This window comes from Mustela nivalis (genome assembly GCF_964662115.1).
Source record: "Mustela nivalis genome assembly, chromosome: 1".
Lineage (NCBI taxonomy): Eukaryota > Metazoa > Chordata > Mammalia > Carnivora > Mustelidae > Mustela > Mustela nivalis.
In genome coordinates this window covers 175,466,145-175,484,245 of record NC_139020.1, presented here as the reverse complement: position 1 = coordinate 175,484,245, position 18,101 = coordinate 175,466,145, and positions in this window count along the sequence as shown.

Below are 18,101 nucleotides of genomic sequence, written 5' to 3'. Positions count from 1 at the left end.
GGGTAGAGGAGGTAGCATGGTGTTCTTGTCAGAGTCCAAACAGGCTATGGAGGGCTACCTGGGTTGTAGTTTTAGAGCCCAAGAGGGGTATGGAGGACATCTCTGTGGAAGATGGTCTGCCATAATTGTCTGAGCCAGAGAAGAGTGACAGTATCACCCAAAATGGAAAGCAGCCTGACTGAGGCGGACTATGGAAGGGGAAGATTTGGTGGCGGTGTTGGTGGGGGACAGTGCTCAGTTCAAAGTATATGAACATGGACAGGGGTAGGAGATGTGATGAGTGTGTTGACGGGTGATGGTGTCATTTCTGCACACAGGGAGATTGACCAAATGAATAAATACCTTAAGGGGCATGGGTTTCTTACTATCAAAGAAAGGATTAACAGAAATGTCAGAGAGACCAAACAGATCTCCACTCTTTATGGGAAGGCACCAAGGAAGCCCTTCAAAGTTCTAATATTTGATTAGTGAAATTAATCAACCAGTGAAATCATACCGTAAACTGACAGATGAGTCTCAGACAAGACTCACATTTTCCTGAGACGTGGTGCATAATTATGCATCACAAATTTAAAGGTGTGAATTAAAGGCTCAATTCACCCACCTGCAGACCAAGTAGTCTTAAACTTAGGATGGGTGAATGCATGGGATAAATCAGACTAACTCATCCTGGTGGACAGGAGATCCTTCTCCATAAACAAAGAACAGTAAGCTACCGTGTCTCATGAGACTAACACAGGAAAAGAAAAAATGCTAACATGACCCAAGAAATATTCCATACTCAACTATGACATATGCTTTAAGCGTTTTGTCTCAATTCTCAGTGCAACCCACTGTAGACATTGGTAATCGAGATATTATGAGACCATTTTTACAACGAACAATACAAAGCTTAGAATTTAAATACATTACTTGTTGGGACATTGGACAAGTATATTATAGGATTAAAGATCTTATTCTGATTTCAAGCCTATACTTTTTAGCCTTTATACTCCCTCCCTAAAGTGAAATAAAAGTAGTCTCCCAAAGGTAGTAGATGTCAGATGTTGCACTATTCCATTTGCTAGACTTCAATAACCCTCTTACAATAAATACTATACTATAATACTATACAATAAATACTATTTTCTCAGGACACATTAGGATCGTGTCTTTAGTGGAAAAAAATAGTGAGGAAATGTGGCTCTAAGATAGTATGGCTCTAAGATAATCAAGTGTTTTCTAAGGAAATGAGTTATTCCTGTTCTCACAATGATAATCTATACATTTTAACTGCAAGGTGATTTTCTTCTTTCTCTTATTTCTGATGGCTGTCACTCGTGGTGACTTGTTACCTTATGTGCTTATTGATTATTAACTGCTTGCTGCGCACTTTGTTTATAAACTTATATAGGAAGCTTCTTTGAGGCATGGGATAAAGTTGAACACTGCCTGAAAGGGTTATCATCTGGTTCCGGCATGGGGCTTAAATGTACTTCTACTGGAAACACATCTAAATTCCTGGTTTGGATTAGCATCTTTGAACTGACCATTTGGAATGAATTTATGTTGCAAACTTAGGCAAATGTCAGTTTGTGCTTACGTATTTTCAAGAGAGATCTTTACTCCTTCATTCGGTACCAAGTTTGGAGACAGGCAATTATCATAATTTCATCTGGGAACAGAGTTATTTCTAAATCCACCGTTACATGAAGGGAATAGTACTCTGGAGTTCCAACTAGAAGAAAAGAGGATTTCTGCTTTGATTTTCTCATATGGGCTCAGCCTTAAAATTGTTTTCTTTTGTACCTGCATCCACCCCAGCCTCGTGAAATACCAAAAAACGAACCTCAAAAAAACTATAATTTGCACATATAATTCAAGGTGAAATCTGACTTTAGTGTTTCAGTCAATCTCAGGGTCTGGGCTTCACTCAGCTATTGCTCTAAGTTCTTTAGTTTGTTTTTTTTTTTTTTTTTTTGGTCAGACTATCTATGCATTTCTTTCTTTCTTTCTTTCATTTTGTTATTTGCAAGAGAAAGTTCAGTCCTAGTTCCTCATCTTCCACATCACCAGAAATGAAACTTAGAAGCGTTAAGTGTTTCAAGATTTATTCGGTTAAACTCTAGCGTTCAGTAATACACATTGCTGAAATTAATTTGAGGGAAAAACTATTACAGATGGTGTGGATGATCTCATAACTTTCTCTTTAAAGAAGAAATTTAACATATGTTAATCTTTCCCCTTGCTAATGTATTTCTTTTCTTTTCATTGAAAAACCAATAATTTTCCTTTAATATTTTAAGGGATAATGTGTTCTTGAGAGGCCTACAGAGAAACTTATATTCTATGCTAGTTTCAATAGGGAAAAAAAAAAAGCTGTACCACTTGGTAAATGACAATCTCTTTGTATACACCTGAAAAAAGTTATCACCAAAGGAAAGGTTTGTTTTTCTTCTAACTACTCAATCACGGACATGAAAAATACATGGATGTAAAGATTCAGTCACAAGAAGGTCATTCTGGGATGAAAATATCATTTGTTACCACAAGAAATTTGAATGTGTTGATTTTAAATCAATGCATAATTTCATGGCAGTCACTCTCTACTTGTAATTCTGGTGTGTCATTTGGTCTCAAAAGACCTGATCTAAAGTTGGTAATGCTTATTACATTAAAACTTGCCAATGCCACTTGGAAAAATTAAACTATGTTAGTTAATTAAAATATGCAGTATTTAATATGGTACTTCAAATTATTACAGATGCTTGACAGATATACAAGGGGTTCAGCGACTTATGTTTTAGAATTCAGTGATTGGATCTGCTTCTTTGAGTCTTCTGCATAAGTCTGCACTTCACAAAGTTAATATATTGGAATGTGTCATAAGTAACCCTACACTTTACTTTTACTTACACTTATTTTGTATGAAATACAGGCTTTTAGTACTTATACTTGTTCTGTATGAAATACATGTTTTTAATAATTACATAGTCAAATCCTCTTGTTTGAGGTCTGAAAAAACAAGAAACAAATTTCCTCTTGTTTAGTTAAGTCCAAAGAAAAACTAGAAAGAGCAATGCTTGGCAAATGCACAAATTATTGCTTGTGAATTTTATATAAACATTGAACTTGGTTTGGGCAAGATATTCCATTGATTGGTTTTACAATGAAATTCACCTATTAGGTAATAATATCAAAACATGTTTTGAGAATAATAGTGTTGCCTGGTGTAGTATCTGACAATAAGAGCATTAATAGTCAATCAAATATCATCAATCACTAAATAAACTATATAACAGGTTTATACATTTAAAATAGCTCAATAAATATCTAGTATTTATTATCCTTAATTTTGTTAACTTGTCAAACAGCTGGTCTAGATCAGAGCTTTTAGCCATGTGGATGTATGGGTGATCCATGGGCCCTTGGAATTACGTGTCAAATTACGTGTTGGATGCCTAAATTTGTTGTTGTTTTCTTTTTCTTTTGGGGGGAAAGAATCATCACTTCTAGGAGATCCTTCCATTGTTTGAGATGCATCAATTTTAAATATCACTATCTTAAGTAAAAGTGGATTTGTCACCAGCTAAACCCCAAGACCTGGCCTTGACTGCCTGCCTGCTTGTACTCACTAACCTTTGTCTTACACTTTTCCCTAAGTTCTTCTTTTCAGTTTTCCTCTTTACTCAGACAAAAAACTCATAAACCCCCCCAGGTGATGGCAACTGTCTTGGCAGAATTTCCCACTGGCCCAGACCACCCCCACTGCTGGAGTTAAACCTAACTTATGACTGCATAGATGGACCATTGAGTGACTGCTGGAATGGCCTACAATTACCTTTACCTCATTATAATATTAAAATCTCCACCCAAGGAGGAGCATCATTCTCACTTACATAATATACAACATATGTATAGCCATATTTCCTTAACATGTTACCCTATGCCTACCTCTGCATAGGATGAAAAGACTTCCTTATCTAAGTATTCATTGTAACCCTAAACTAAAGGAACTCATTCACCCCTTTTTGGGGAGTCACATCTTGGGGAGCCATTCGCTGTGAGCTTCTTTGCTGAAAAAAATTTCTCTGTGAGACAACTCAACCTGGAACAGTTTCTCACTCATGAAGGAGAAAATTCATGTTGGTTTGATTACAGATTTATTCTGTAATCTTTTTGGATCAAGGTATTTCTCCCATCGACATAGTGGTCTCTTACTAGAACAACGAGGAAAAAACTACTCCAAATATAGCCAAGTCTAGGGATTACAAAAAAAAAAAAAAAAACCATTATGAGGCTCAATCATTGCTATTTCCTAACATAAGAAAACCTCACAAGTGTGTAAACTTCACAATGGCAGGAATTTCTTTTGCCTTTTTAACTGACTATATTTCCTAGCACCTTGAGTGGCACTTAAAATTCAAATGGACTTTTTTTTTTTTTTTTTAGAGAAGAGACTTATTGCCTATATTTCAACAATTCAGAGATCTATTATAAATGCTTAATAAACTTACAGGATGTAAAATTCAATATCCTTACAAGTCCCAAGTTATATAAATTTTAAATGTTATGTGTGAGTTACTTTGTATACTCAGATTCTGGAACAGCCTGTAATGGTTAACTCAAGAAATATCTAAAGCTAGCTCTCAGCTCAGGGTTACCTTAAACTGTGATCGAAGGCACAGTTGGACCACTGTTCTTCGAGCAGGGACCTCCAAAAGTAACAGATCCAGAGAGACCCCTTCCTTCCTCCTCTGGAAGGAGTGGCACAGGAGTGCATGGCAGGAATCTGCTGGGTTTGGAGGCTCCAGATAGGACCATGTGCCAGAGACAGAAACACTCAGTCACAGGCTGGGTGAGCACAGATCATGCCCAGAGACCAGGGAGATAGGAGGGACTGACTGCTGGAGAGTGGGAGGCCACTATCTTCATTCCTGTCCTCCAAAGCTCTACAAAAAGCACTCAGGGAAAAATCTCAGTAGAGCAAAACCCAGCAGATTACTTAGCCTGGCCCCTGGCAAAGGTGGTGTAATTCCGCCTCAGGCAAAGACATTTGAAAATACCTGCAACAGGCACCTCTCCCAGAAGATCAGCAAGAACATCCAGCCAAGACCAAGTTCACTGATCAACAAGAACTGTGGAACTCCAGAGCTAGAGGAAAGCAGCATATAGAATTCTTGACATTTTCCCCATGATCCTTTAGTCTTGCAAAGTTTTTTTTTTTAAATTTTATTTTTTCAACTTTTCCTCTTTCTTCTTTTAATGTTTTTAAACTATTTTATCTTATCAATACCTTTTTTTAAAAAGATCTTTTTTAAAAATTTTCATTGTTATAGTCATATTTTATCCCTTCATTGTATTTAACCTTATTTTTTTTGTATACATATACGTTTTTTTTTCTTTAAAATTTTGGGATATAATTTCTTCTAATAGATCAAAATATACTCTAAATGTAGCTCCAGCATGATCACATTTCTCCTTATTTTTTTCTTTTTCCAACCAAGTTATCTTATCAGTTCATTTTTTAGAGTCTTTTCAATTTATTTTAAATTTAAGTTTAAATAAAAAATTTAATTAAAAATTTTTTAAATTTAAAATTTTAAAAATTTTAAAATTCATCTTTATAGTCATATTTTATCCCTTCATTGCGGTTACCCTTATTATTGTATATATATAAGTTTTTCTTTCTCTAAAGTTTTGGGAGGTAGTTTCTTCTAAGAGACCAGAATATACCCAAAATCAAGTGGGTGGCTCTGTTCTATTCACCAATATATGTGTGTGTATATATGTGTGTGTGTGTGTGTGTATGTATATATATATGTATTTTATGTATTTCTTCCCCCCATCTCCCCACAGTTTTGGGTCTCTTCTGATTTGGTTAGGTTAGCGTATATTTTTCTGGGGTTTTTGCCACCCTTTTAGTATTTTACTCTCTCATTCACATATTCTTATCTGGATAAAATGACAAGGTGGAAAAAGTCACTGCAAAAAAGAGAAGAAGAGGCAGTACCAACCACTAGGGACCTAATCAAAATGGACATTGGTAATATGTCAGAACTAGAGCTCAGAATGATAATTATTAAGGTGCTAGCTGGGCTCAAAAATGGCATGGAAGATATTAGAGAATCATTTCTGGAGAAATAAAAGAACTAAAGTCTAAACAAGCTGAAATTTAAAAAGCTATTAATGAGGAGCAATAAAAAATGGAGACTTTTACTGCTAAGATAAAAGAGGCAAAAGAGAGGGTTAGTGATATAAAGACCAAATGACAGAGAATAAAGAAGCTGAGCAAAAGAGAGACAAACAACTACTGGACCATGAGGGGAGAATTTGAGAGATAAGTAATACCGTAAGATGAAACAATATTAGAAAAATTAGGATCCCAGGAGAAGAAGAAAGAGAGAGGGGGGTGTAAGGGACTGGTTGGCCAGAGGGAGCCATTTCATCATGGGCTTGGGTTGACCCTGCCCCTCCTGGAGGAACTTGCTTGCAAACCCCAAATATTGGGGCGGGCCAGGGCGCATGGAGATATCCAATCAATGGGGCGCTCATATATTTACTGTGGTATTTTGAAATTCAGTTGGTCACCTGTACTGCTGACCTAGCATGACTGTGAAGTTTTCCCTGTGTATTGCAATTTCATTGGCCACCTGTGTATGGGCTGGGCTCAACCACCTCTATAAAGGTTAAGTTGTGAGGCAGGGAAGGAGTAGTGATAGCATTGGGGTCATTGGGAGCAGCATCATCGGGAGCGTCGGGATCGTTGGGGTGGTCGTCGGGAGTGTCATGAGCATCACTGGGGAGTAGCCTCACTGGGGAGTGGCACAGCCGGGAGCGTCGTCCATCAGGAAGCGGCCTTGCCGGGGAGCAGCACTGCCAGGATCATTGTCCTCGGTAGGGGAGAGGTCGGGTAGGGGGAATCATTGGATAGGGGCAATTGTTGGGTTGGGGAAATCATCGGGTAAGGGAAATAGTTGGGATTGGTGTCCTGTTCGTTGTCGTCTCTTTGTAAAAGATGGCCCCAACTCGTCAGTTTGACTTTCGATGCTTGGCATGAAGTAAAGCTTTGCTTGACTTTCACTTTGTGTCAGTTTTGTTCCTTTGATCATGGACCCTAACAGGAGGCAGAAGGTATATTGGAGTAAATTATAATGGTAAAAATATTATATATTTATTATATATATTAAATATAATAGTAAAAATATTAGATGGACAGCAGACTTATCCACAGAGATCTGACAGATAAGAAAGGACTGTCTTGATATATTCAGAGCACTAAACGAGAAAAGCATGTAGCCAAGTACAATATATCCAGTTAGGCTGTCACTAAAAATAGTAGGAGAGATAAAAAGTTTCTAGGGCAGGGTGCCTGGGTGGCTCAGTGGGTTAAAGCCACTACCTTCAGCTCAGATCATGATCTCGGGGTCCTGGGATTGAGTCCTGCATCTGGGCTCTCTGCTCAGCAGGGAGCCTTCTTCCCCCTCTCTCTGCCTGCTTCCCTCTCTCTCTGCCTGCCTCTCTGCCTATTTGTGATCTCTCTCTCTCTATCTGTCAAATAAATAAATAAAATATTTAAAAAAAAAAAAAGCTTCCAGGGGAAACAAAAATTAAAAGAATTTGAAAACACCAAACCAGCCCTACAGGAAATATTGAAAGGGGTCTTCTAAGCAAAAGAGCCTAAAAGCAAGAGTCCAGAAAGAAACAGAGACAATACACAGTAACAATCACCTTATAGGCAATACAATGGCACTAAATTCATATCTTTCAGTAGTTACCCTGAATATAAATGGATTAAATGTCCCAATCAAAAGACACAGTTTATCATAATGGATTAAAAAAAAAAGACCCGTCAATATGCTGTCTACAAGAAACTCATTTTAGACCCAAAGACACCTCCAGATTTAAAGGAGTGGGTGGAAAACAACTTACCATGCTAATGGACATTAAAAGAAAGCTGGGGTGGCAATCCTTACACCAGATAAATTAGATTTTAAGCCTAAGACTATCATAAGAGATGAGGAGGGACACTATATCCATACTTAAAGGGTCTGTCCAACAAGAAGATCTAATAATTTTAAATATCCCAACATGGGAGCAGCCAATTATATAAACCAATTAATAACAAAATCAAAGAAACACATTCAAAGTAATACAATACTAGTAGGTGACTTTAATAATCCCCTCATTGAAATGGACAGATCATCTAAGCAGATCATCTAAGGAAATAAGGGCCTTAAATGACACATTGGATCAGATGGACATCACAGATATACTAAGAACATTCCATCTCAAAGCAACAGAATACACATTCTTCTCTAGTTCACATGGACATCTCCAGAATACACCACATCCTGGGTCACAAATCAGGTTTCAACCAGTACCAAAAGACTGAGGTCATTCCCTGCATATTTTCAGACCACAATTCTCTGAAGCTAGAACTCAATCACAAGAGGAAAGTTGGAACAAACTCAAATACATGGAGGCCAAAGAGCATTCTACTAAAGAATGAATGGGTCCACCAGGAAATTAAGGAAGAATTGAGAAATATTCATGGAAACAAATGAAAATGAAAACAGTTCAAAATCTTTGGGGCACAGCAAATGTGGTCCTGAGAGGAAAGTGTATAATGATACAAGCCTTTCTCCAGAAACAAAAAAGGTCTCAAGTGCACAACCTAACCTCATACCAAAAGGAGATAATGTACAGCACAGAAAGCCTAAACCCGGCAGGAGAAGAGAAATTATAAATATCAGAGCAGAAATCAATGAAATAGAAACCAAAAACAGTAGAACAAATCAATGAAACAAGGAGGTGGTTCTATGAAAGAATTAAGAAGACTGATAAACCCCTGGCTAGACTTATCAAAAAGAAAAAAGGGACCCAAATTTATAAAGTCATGAATGAAAGAGGAGAGATCACAACCAACACCAATGAAATACAAACAATTCTAAGAGAATATTGTGAGCAACTATACGCCGGCAAATTTGACAATCTGAAATGAATCCATTTTGGGTGCATTCCTAGAGACATATAAACTACCCAAACCGAACCAGGAAGAAATAAAAAACCTGAATAGACCCATAATCAGTAAGGAGATTGAAGCAGTCATCAAAAAGCTCCCAAAACACAAGAGCCCATGGCCAGGGCTTCCCAGGGGAATTCTACCAAACATTTAAAGAAGAATTAAAACCTATCCTCCTGAAATTGTTCCAAAAAATAGAAATGGAAGGAAAACTTCCCAACTCATTTTATGAAGCCAGCATTACCTTGATCCCCAAACAAGACGAGAGCCCATCAAAAAGGAGAATTGCAGACCAATATCCTTGAGGAATGTGGATGTAAAAATTCTCACCAAAATACTAGCCAATAGGATCCAATAGTACATGAAAAGGATGATTCACCACAGCAAGTGGGATCTATTGCTGGGCCACAAGGTTGGTTCAACATCTGCAAATAAATCAGTGTGATGAAATGCAAAATAAAAGAAAGAACAAGAAGCATATGATACTCTCAACAGATTCTGAAAAAGCATTTGACAAAATATAGCATCCTTTCTTGATCAAAACTCTTCACAGTGTAGGCATAGAGGGCACATAACTCAATACCATCAAAGCCAACTATGAAAAAACCACAGATACTATCATTATCAATGGGGAAAAACTGAGAGCTTTTCCCCTATGGTCAGGAACATGGCAGGGATGTCCACTATCACCACTGCTATTCAACATAGTACTCGAAGCCCTAGCCTCAGCAATCAGACAACAAAACAGAAATAAAATGCATCCAAATTAGCAAAGAAGACGTTAAACTCTCACTCTTTGCAGATGATATGATACTTTATGTGGAAAACCCAGAAGACTCCACTCCAAAACTGCTAGAACTTGTACAGGAATTCAGTAAAGTGTCAGGATATAAAATCAATGCACAGAAATCAATTGCATTTCTTCTGTACACCAACAGCAAGACAGAAGAAAGAGAAATTAAGGAGTCAATCTCATTTGCAATTGCATCCAAAAGCATAAAATACCTAGGAATAAACCTGACCAAAGAGGCAAATAATCTGTACTCAGAAAACTACAAAGTACTCATGAAAGAAACTGAGGAAGACACAAAGAAATGGAAGAACATTCCATGCTCATGGATTGGAAGAACAAACATTTGAACATGTCTATTCTACCTAAAGGAATCTACACATTTAATGCAATCAAAATACCATCAATTTTTTTCAAAGAAATGGAACAAATGATCCTAAAATTTATATGGAACCAGAAAAGACTCCAAACAGCCAGAGGAATGTTGAAAAAGAACACCAAAGTTGGTGGCATCACAATTCCAGACTTCAAGCTCTATTACAAAGCTTTAACCATCAAGACAGCATGGTATTGGTACACAAACAGACACATAGATCAATAGAACAGAATAGAGAGCCCAGAAATGGACCCTCAACTCTATGGTCAACTCATCTTTGATGAAGCAGGAAAGAATATCCAATGGAAAAAAGACAGCCTCTTCAACAAATGATGTTGGAAAATTCAACAGCCACACACAGAAAAATGAAAACTGGACCATTTCCTTATACCACACACAAAAATATACTCAAAATGGATGAAAGACCTCAATGTGAGACAGGAATCCTTCAAAATCCTTGAGGAGAACACAGGTAGAAACCTCTTTGACTTCAGCCACAGCAACTTCTTCCTAGAAACATCACCAAAGGCAAGGGAAGCAAGGGCAAAAATGAACTATTGGGACTTCATCAAGATCAAAAGCTTTTGCACAGCAAAGGACACAGCTAACAAAACCAAAGACAACTGACAGAATGGGAGAAGATACTTGCAAATGACATATCTGATAAAGGGTTAGTATCCAAAATCTATAAAGAACTTACGAAACTCAACATCCAAAAGACAAATAATGCAATCAAGAAATAGGCAGAAGATATGAATAGACTTTTTTTTGCAAAGAAGATATCCAGATGGCCAACAGACACATGAAAAAGTGCTCAACATCACTCAGAATCAGCGAAATACAAATCAAAACTACAGTGAGATACCACCTCACACCAGTCAGAATCGTTAAAATTAACAAGTCAGAAAACGACAGATGTTGACGAGGATGTGGAGAAAGGGGAACCCTCCTACACTGTTGGTGGGAATGCAAGCTGGTGCAGCCACTCTGGAAAACAGTATGGAGGTTCCTCAAAAAGCTGAAACTAGCACTACCCTATGATCCAGCAATCACACTACTCTACTGAGTATTTACATACTACTGGGCAGTGATCCGAAGGAGCATGTGCACCTGAATGTTTATAGAAGCAATGTCCACAATCCCAAACTATGGAAAGAACCCAGATTTCCATCAATAGATGAATGGATAAAGAAGAGGTGGTATAGATTTATAATGGAATACTATGCAGCCATCAAAAGAAATGAAATCTTGCCATTTGCAAAGTCATGGATGGAACTAGAGGGTATTATGCTAAGCAAAATAAGTCAATCAGAGAATGAAAATTATCATATGATCTCTCTTATATGAGGAATTTGAGAGGCAGGGTGGGGGCTTGTAGGGGGTAGGGAAAGAAAAAGTTAAACAAGATGGGATCAGGAGGGAGACAAACCATAAAAGACTCTTAATCTCACAAAACAAACTTAGGGTTGCTGGGGTGAGGAGGTGAGGATAGGGTGGTTAGGTTATGGACATTGGGAAGGGTATGTGCTATGGTGAGTGCTATAAAATGTGTAAGCCTGTAGTCACACACCTGTACCCCTGGACCAAATAATACATTATATGTTAATAAAAATAATTAAAAAGAGAAATACCCAAAGCTATTTTTTAAATAGCCTATCATAATTTTTGAAAATCTGACCTATCCCAATTTTTAAAATCTTCCGGTGTATGGTGAAATATGTAAACTTCAGCCAACCAAGTCCATAAAAGTCATACGTAGGATATTATGTTCCAGTTTAAAGTCAAAACTTGAATCACCTTCAGGTTTGCTTTATTGAATGGTTTCACATTCATCTAAAAGAGACACTGTTTTATTCATCCATCAAAAGCCTAGCATGCAGTGAGCATGACATGTTTGTGAACAAGACAGACACCAACAGAGCTTATATTCAAGCAGGGGAAACAGAAAGATCCGTTTTGATTACAGTTCTTTCTAAAGGAATGAAGTCACAAATTATTGAAATGAAAGATAGCAAAGAAAAATAATAACAGTATTATATTATTATTTATATCCATATTTACATTTTAATGAAAACTGAAACCTAAAAAGAGCACTAAATGATGGTCTAATCTAACATTCATTTGACAGTTGGGGAAACCTAAGACCAAAGAGGTAAATAGGCTTGTGCAGCATAAAACAGATAATGCCACAAGTCTGAAGTTAGGGTAGATACTATGGTTTCTGACAGCCTTCTCAGAGTACTTCCTCGTAGAATGGGAACTCACTCACCCCCCCATTATTATTGAATGGGTGTTAGTGAAATTTATTAACTAACTCATTTTATTTCCCACATAAAGAAAAAGACACATTACAATGTGCTAACAACCTCAGAGTGATTTAGAACTAAGATGTAGGTCATGTGTACTGATGGGTTCATCTTTATCAGCTGGTAGTCTAGTGGTTCTAACTTGCTTAATAAAAGCCAAGCTATGGGCAAAAGACTATCTTGGTAGAGATGGGATGGGAATATTTGGGTACACCATTTTGGGTCATTAGTAATATCTATCAGTATTAAATATGTCTACCTTTTGATGTTACAATCCCATCTCTTGAACACAAGCTTATAAACATGCATACAAATTAGCCAGGATACTTGTGAAAGTGGCACTTATGAGAGGAAAAAAGACAAATAGGTAGCTTTACTCAATCATTAGGATTACAGAGATGTGACTAATTTTAAAGTGTCTGTGAAAATTTTAGTCCCAGCATCTACGATGGGTCCAACATACAGTAGGAGCATAATGAAATTTAGTTTGACTCTTCAAAAGCACAGAATCTGACTCAACAGCTTGTACATAGGACTTCAATAAACATCCTTGATTAATTCATTCTACTCTAAATGGATTCATTCAGCCTACTGGAAGGCACCTTGACGGTGTTAATGGTTGAGAACCAGCGTTGGCCAATAGTGTCAAATATCTTGATACTTTCCTAGGCTCTAACACATGATCATTCAAAACCTATTCTTCTTTGTTTCCTTTTTTAAAACAGGGATAACATCACCAACCTCATTGGATTGTTTTAAGCAATTATCCTAACATCAGAGACATGGCCAATTGGTCATCATCATCATCATCATTACCTGTATATGCACACAGGAGTTTTATAATCTAAGTATTGTTGCTGTCCAGGAAGTGCTTAAAATACTGGCTCCATTTTTTTGGGTTGAAAGGGAGGTCAAGAGAATTGTTGACTATAATAGTGCGTTGTGTCTCAGAAATTAAAGTAGCAATATTTAATAAATGTATCTTAACAAAAATCCTGAAAATTCTTCCTTGAAATTTGTCTATGATAATTATAATGCATTGTGACAGGGCTATTGAAATTGACTTTGGTAATAAATCTACTTAAAGAAAAATATACTAACATATCATGTGCCTATTAGAGAGATATTCTGAAATTATAGTTTTTAATAGTATAGCAAGTGAAAAGACAAAATTCCTTCTGTCCCCAGGTATAATCATTCATTTATGTTCAGTCTATTTTTTTGAGGTATATACTCTAATATTGAACTTTGTATTTCGAAAAGGGACAATAGGTTATGTTTTGCTTTGCAAGTTGTACCTTCCATAACTCTCAAATTATATGACAAAATTTGAACTGTCAAGCTATACAATGTCACAAGGTCAACTAGTGTATATATTTGTGATTGCATGGCTTCAAAACGAAACATGCTTGATTTTATGTCGATCAGGAATCAACAATTTTTTTTTTTCCTGTAAAGGGCCATGTTTTTGACTTTGTGGGCCATTATGGTTTCTGCTTCAACTATTCAACTCTGCTACTGAAACATGAGAGCAGGGGTGCCTGGGTGGCTCAGTTGTTAAACATCTGCCGTCAGTTCAGGTCATGATCCCAGGGTCCTGGGACTGAACCCCGCATCAGGCTCCTTGCTTGGTGCGGAGCCTGCTTCTCCTTCTGCCTGTTGCTCCCCCAGCTTGTGCATGCATGCTCTCTCTCTGACAAATATAGAAATAAAATCTTTAACAAAAAAAAAAAAAAAAAAAAAAGAAAAAGAAAAAGAAAAAGAAAGAAAGAAACATAAAAGCAGCCAAAGACAATACACAAACAAAAAGGGATGGATGTGTCCCAATAAAATTTTATTTACAAAAACAGTCTATGAGCCACACCTCACCTAAGGCTGTGTTCATTGAGCTTTGCTTTAGATCTCTTTTAGCATTCAGTGCTGGTGCTATAGACCCTTAAACCAGACAACATTTACATGAATTTTATAACCTTGTATAAACTCATGCAAATGGGAGATTTCATGCACAACCTTTAATTTTTTAAAGGCACAGAATTGTCAAATAGTGAGTTAACCACTGTCATAGGGCAAATGAAAGGCATCTCTTTCATGGATAGAATCCTGTCTGAGAGTGTGTTACTTTATAAAGAGAAAATGGCACATTAGTTACTCTTCATTACATGAAAAAACAAAAGCTACTCACGAAATATTAAAAGCAAGTGGATATTGAGTGAAAAGAGAAATAGATGAGCTATGGCAGCAAAAAGAACCATTTCAGTGCATTTTATTGATCATTAACCTTTTGCTTTAGGAGGCATTTGAAAACAACAGAGAACTGTGTTATTGGTTTGGCATGAAACCTCTAATGATGCATGAGAAAATATGCTCAAAAATGTCAAAGGTCACTGGAGAAATCACATATTGGCAGATAAAATGTTTTTGATGTTGTGTTATACAGAAGTAAAAGGGCAATAAGCTAACTTTTTTTGTAATGCCGGTTTGGGGAACTTTTGTGGTATTTAGTAAAGTTAAAACTGAATGTGGTTCAATATGGCTTTCCCCTTCCTAGATACCATGAGACAAAACTGATTGGCAAGATAGCAACATCAAGGACATATTTCTTACCAAGCATGCATTTAAAATTGTCAAGAATCAGCCAAAATATTTATATTAATGGCGGTTCAGCAATTTTTCAGTGAAAATGGTCAAAGATTGGAGAAACTGCTCCATTATAAGCAGACACAATCTTTGCTACATAAAGCATTCATCCATTTTGTTCCTTCTGTGATCGTTAATGCCAAAAATACGTCCATGACTTGTATCTGATCTTAACTATTATAAATATCAGGATAAGCTCAATGGAGCTTTTTCTTTCCCAGAACAAAAGGTCCACAAATAAACTTGAGAGGGATTTTAAAAATCTGAACGTTCTGTGGGATTATATACCTTTTACCTATTGCCAAATAAACAGTCTGCTAAAAAAAATTCTACCACACTTAGAGCATTATACATTTAGGACCTCATCTGAATTTCTTTTAGCTGCTTTAATTGGAGAAGAATTCAAGACTACCTTCTAAAATAAACTCAATTTGCAAAATTAAGCTTTGCAGGTGTATTAATTGGATGAAGATAAAAATGAACTTTAGACCAAAAACATTAACTTGTTATAAGAGTAGGATGGATTTCTTGATTTTGGTTGACAACAATTTACAATCTACCTGAAGAGAAGGCAACATTTATAACATGTGATATAAATAAAAAAAAAACACCAAGTATACATGAAAGAAGAAATCTTCATGGATTATCCTGTAGGTAATGTTTGAATGCTCTAAGATGAGCTGGTCTGTGAGTTTTAACAGATCACGTAAAAACAGAACAAAAACAAAGAAGTCATACTTTATTTCTAGTTTCCCATCTCCCCCAACACCGAATTCATCAAACACTAATATTGACCTTACCTCCCAAATCTCACAAGGGCTCCCAATTCTCCCCCACATGCTTCCTTGACTCCAGGCCACCCACCAGAGATCCTCATTGCAACTTTCACACTAACCTCCTAACTGGCCTCCCCGCTTCAACCTATTTGACACAGAGTAGCCAGTAGAATTTAAAAAACAAAACAAAACAGGGGTGCCTGGGTAGCACAGCTGGTTAAGGGTCTGAATCTCGTTTTTGGCTCAGGCTCACCTTTCCCTCTCCCTCTGCCACCCTCGTTCATGCTTGCTCTCCCTCTCAAATAAATAAATACATCTTCAAAACAAACAAAAAAACACAATCCCCCTAAACACCCCACAAAAAACAAAAAAAACATTAAATTAGACCACTCTTGGGGCGCATGGGTGGCTCAGTGGGTTAAAGCCTCTGCCTTCGGCTCAGAGTCCTGGGATGGAACCCCGCATCGGGCTCTCTGCTCAGCAGGGAACCTGCTTCCCTTCCTCTCTCTCTGCCTGCCTCTCTGCCTACTTGTGATCTCTCTCTGTTAAATAAATAAATAAAATTTTTTTTTAAAAAATCATACCACTCTTCTGCTTTAGCAGTAAATTGCTTCCCATATGCTGCATATAAAATCCAGCTGCCTTATCAGGACCCACAAGTCAACAATACGTCTACCTTATCTGATTCCATTTTTTCTTGTCCAGACTCTCTTCTTCCCTCAACCTCTTTGACTTAATGATTTCTCTGTGCAGAAAGCTTCGTCGTAACTCCTTTTATGATTAGAAAATGCTCCTCATTAGTTCTTTGCTGAAATCGTCCACCACCCCTCACTTCTACTCTCTCGAGTTCCCCTTTCTTCCATTGCCATTATTAACCCACTCACTGCATTTCCTTTACAGTCTAATTATTTAGTCATTTTGGGACTACTTGCCTTATGCCTATTACTTCCTATTGAATGAAAGCTCCATGAGAACAGAAGCACTCTTTTCTTTGCTAACTGCTATATCCCACTGCCTAGCATGAAGACCCACCCACAACAGATAATTGGATATTAATTAAGAAATGAGACACACACAAAGGATGAAAATTCTGCAGAGTCAATAATAAAATGACAAGTTATACACACACACACACACACACACACACACACACACACACAACTTGATGTTTTATAATTAAAGTTTCATGTCCTTATTAGGTGTTTTTTGAAAATATAATTGCACCAAGAGATGAAATATAAATAGACAAGGTAGAGAAAATACTGTAATCATGAAAAAATTAAAAACCCTTCTGTTTATGCAGAAAAATCATCAAAAAAAATTTAAGAACAGGATAACTGTTGATTTAACTGATTTCCTAACCCCCAACTCAATAGACCTTCTGGGAAGCATTATTCAATCAAAATGTCAAGTCTCAGTTAATGACAACCATTTGTTGAGCTCTTATCTGAATCAGACCACGCTTTGTGCTTTCCATGGACTTTTTGTTAATCCTGACAACAACCTTTATTGAGTTACCAGGACTATTCTCATTTTGCAGATTAGGGAATCTAGGATCTTTTATCTCAACAGGCCACAGAAATAAAAAAAATTTCAACAAATCATCTGCTAGGCTTATGGGAAAAAAAAACACACTGCAGATTTTACTGTTGTGCTTAATCATTTATGAATCTTAGTTTAACTTCTGTCTCTTGCTGGAAAATGGAGAGACTGTGGAGTGCTCAGTTAATTAAGAGAAAAGACACTGCCTGTCTTCCCCCATGATTCATGCAGAAATGTCAGTGAATGGAGATTGCTATATAGGAAGCAAAAGGAATGGGAAGATTGTAACAACCTGAAAGACGGGAGACAATGATCCAGAACTCTCATTCGTTAATTCACTTTATTAATTCTTTTATTGATTTCTTCTCAATTACGAAGCAGAGTGCTGTATGCCAGAGATAAAAAGATAAATAAAAAAGCATTCCCTGCCTGAAACACAGTTACTGTCATTTGAATAGAGAGACAAGTAAACCAATAATAAAAATATGGTGATCCCTTCTATAATGAACGGTATTTATGGAACACTTTTCAAGAGTTAAATACATACTTAACTTTTTTTTTTAAAGATTTTATTTATTTATTTGACAGACAGAGATCACAAGTAGGCAGAGGAAGAGGAGGAAGCAGGATCCCCGCTGAGCCGAGAGCCCGATGTGGCGCTACATCCCAG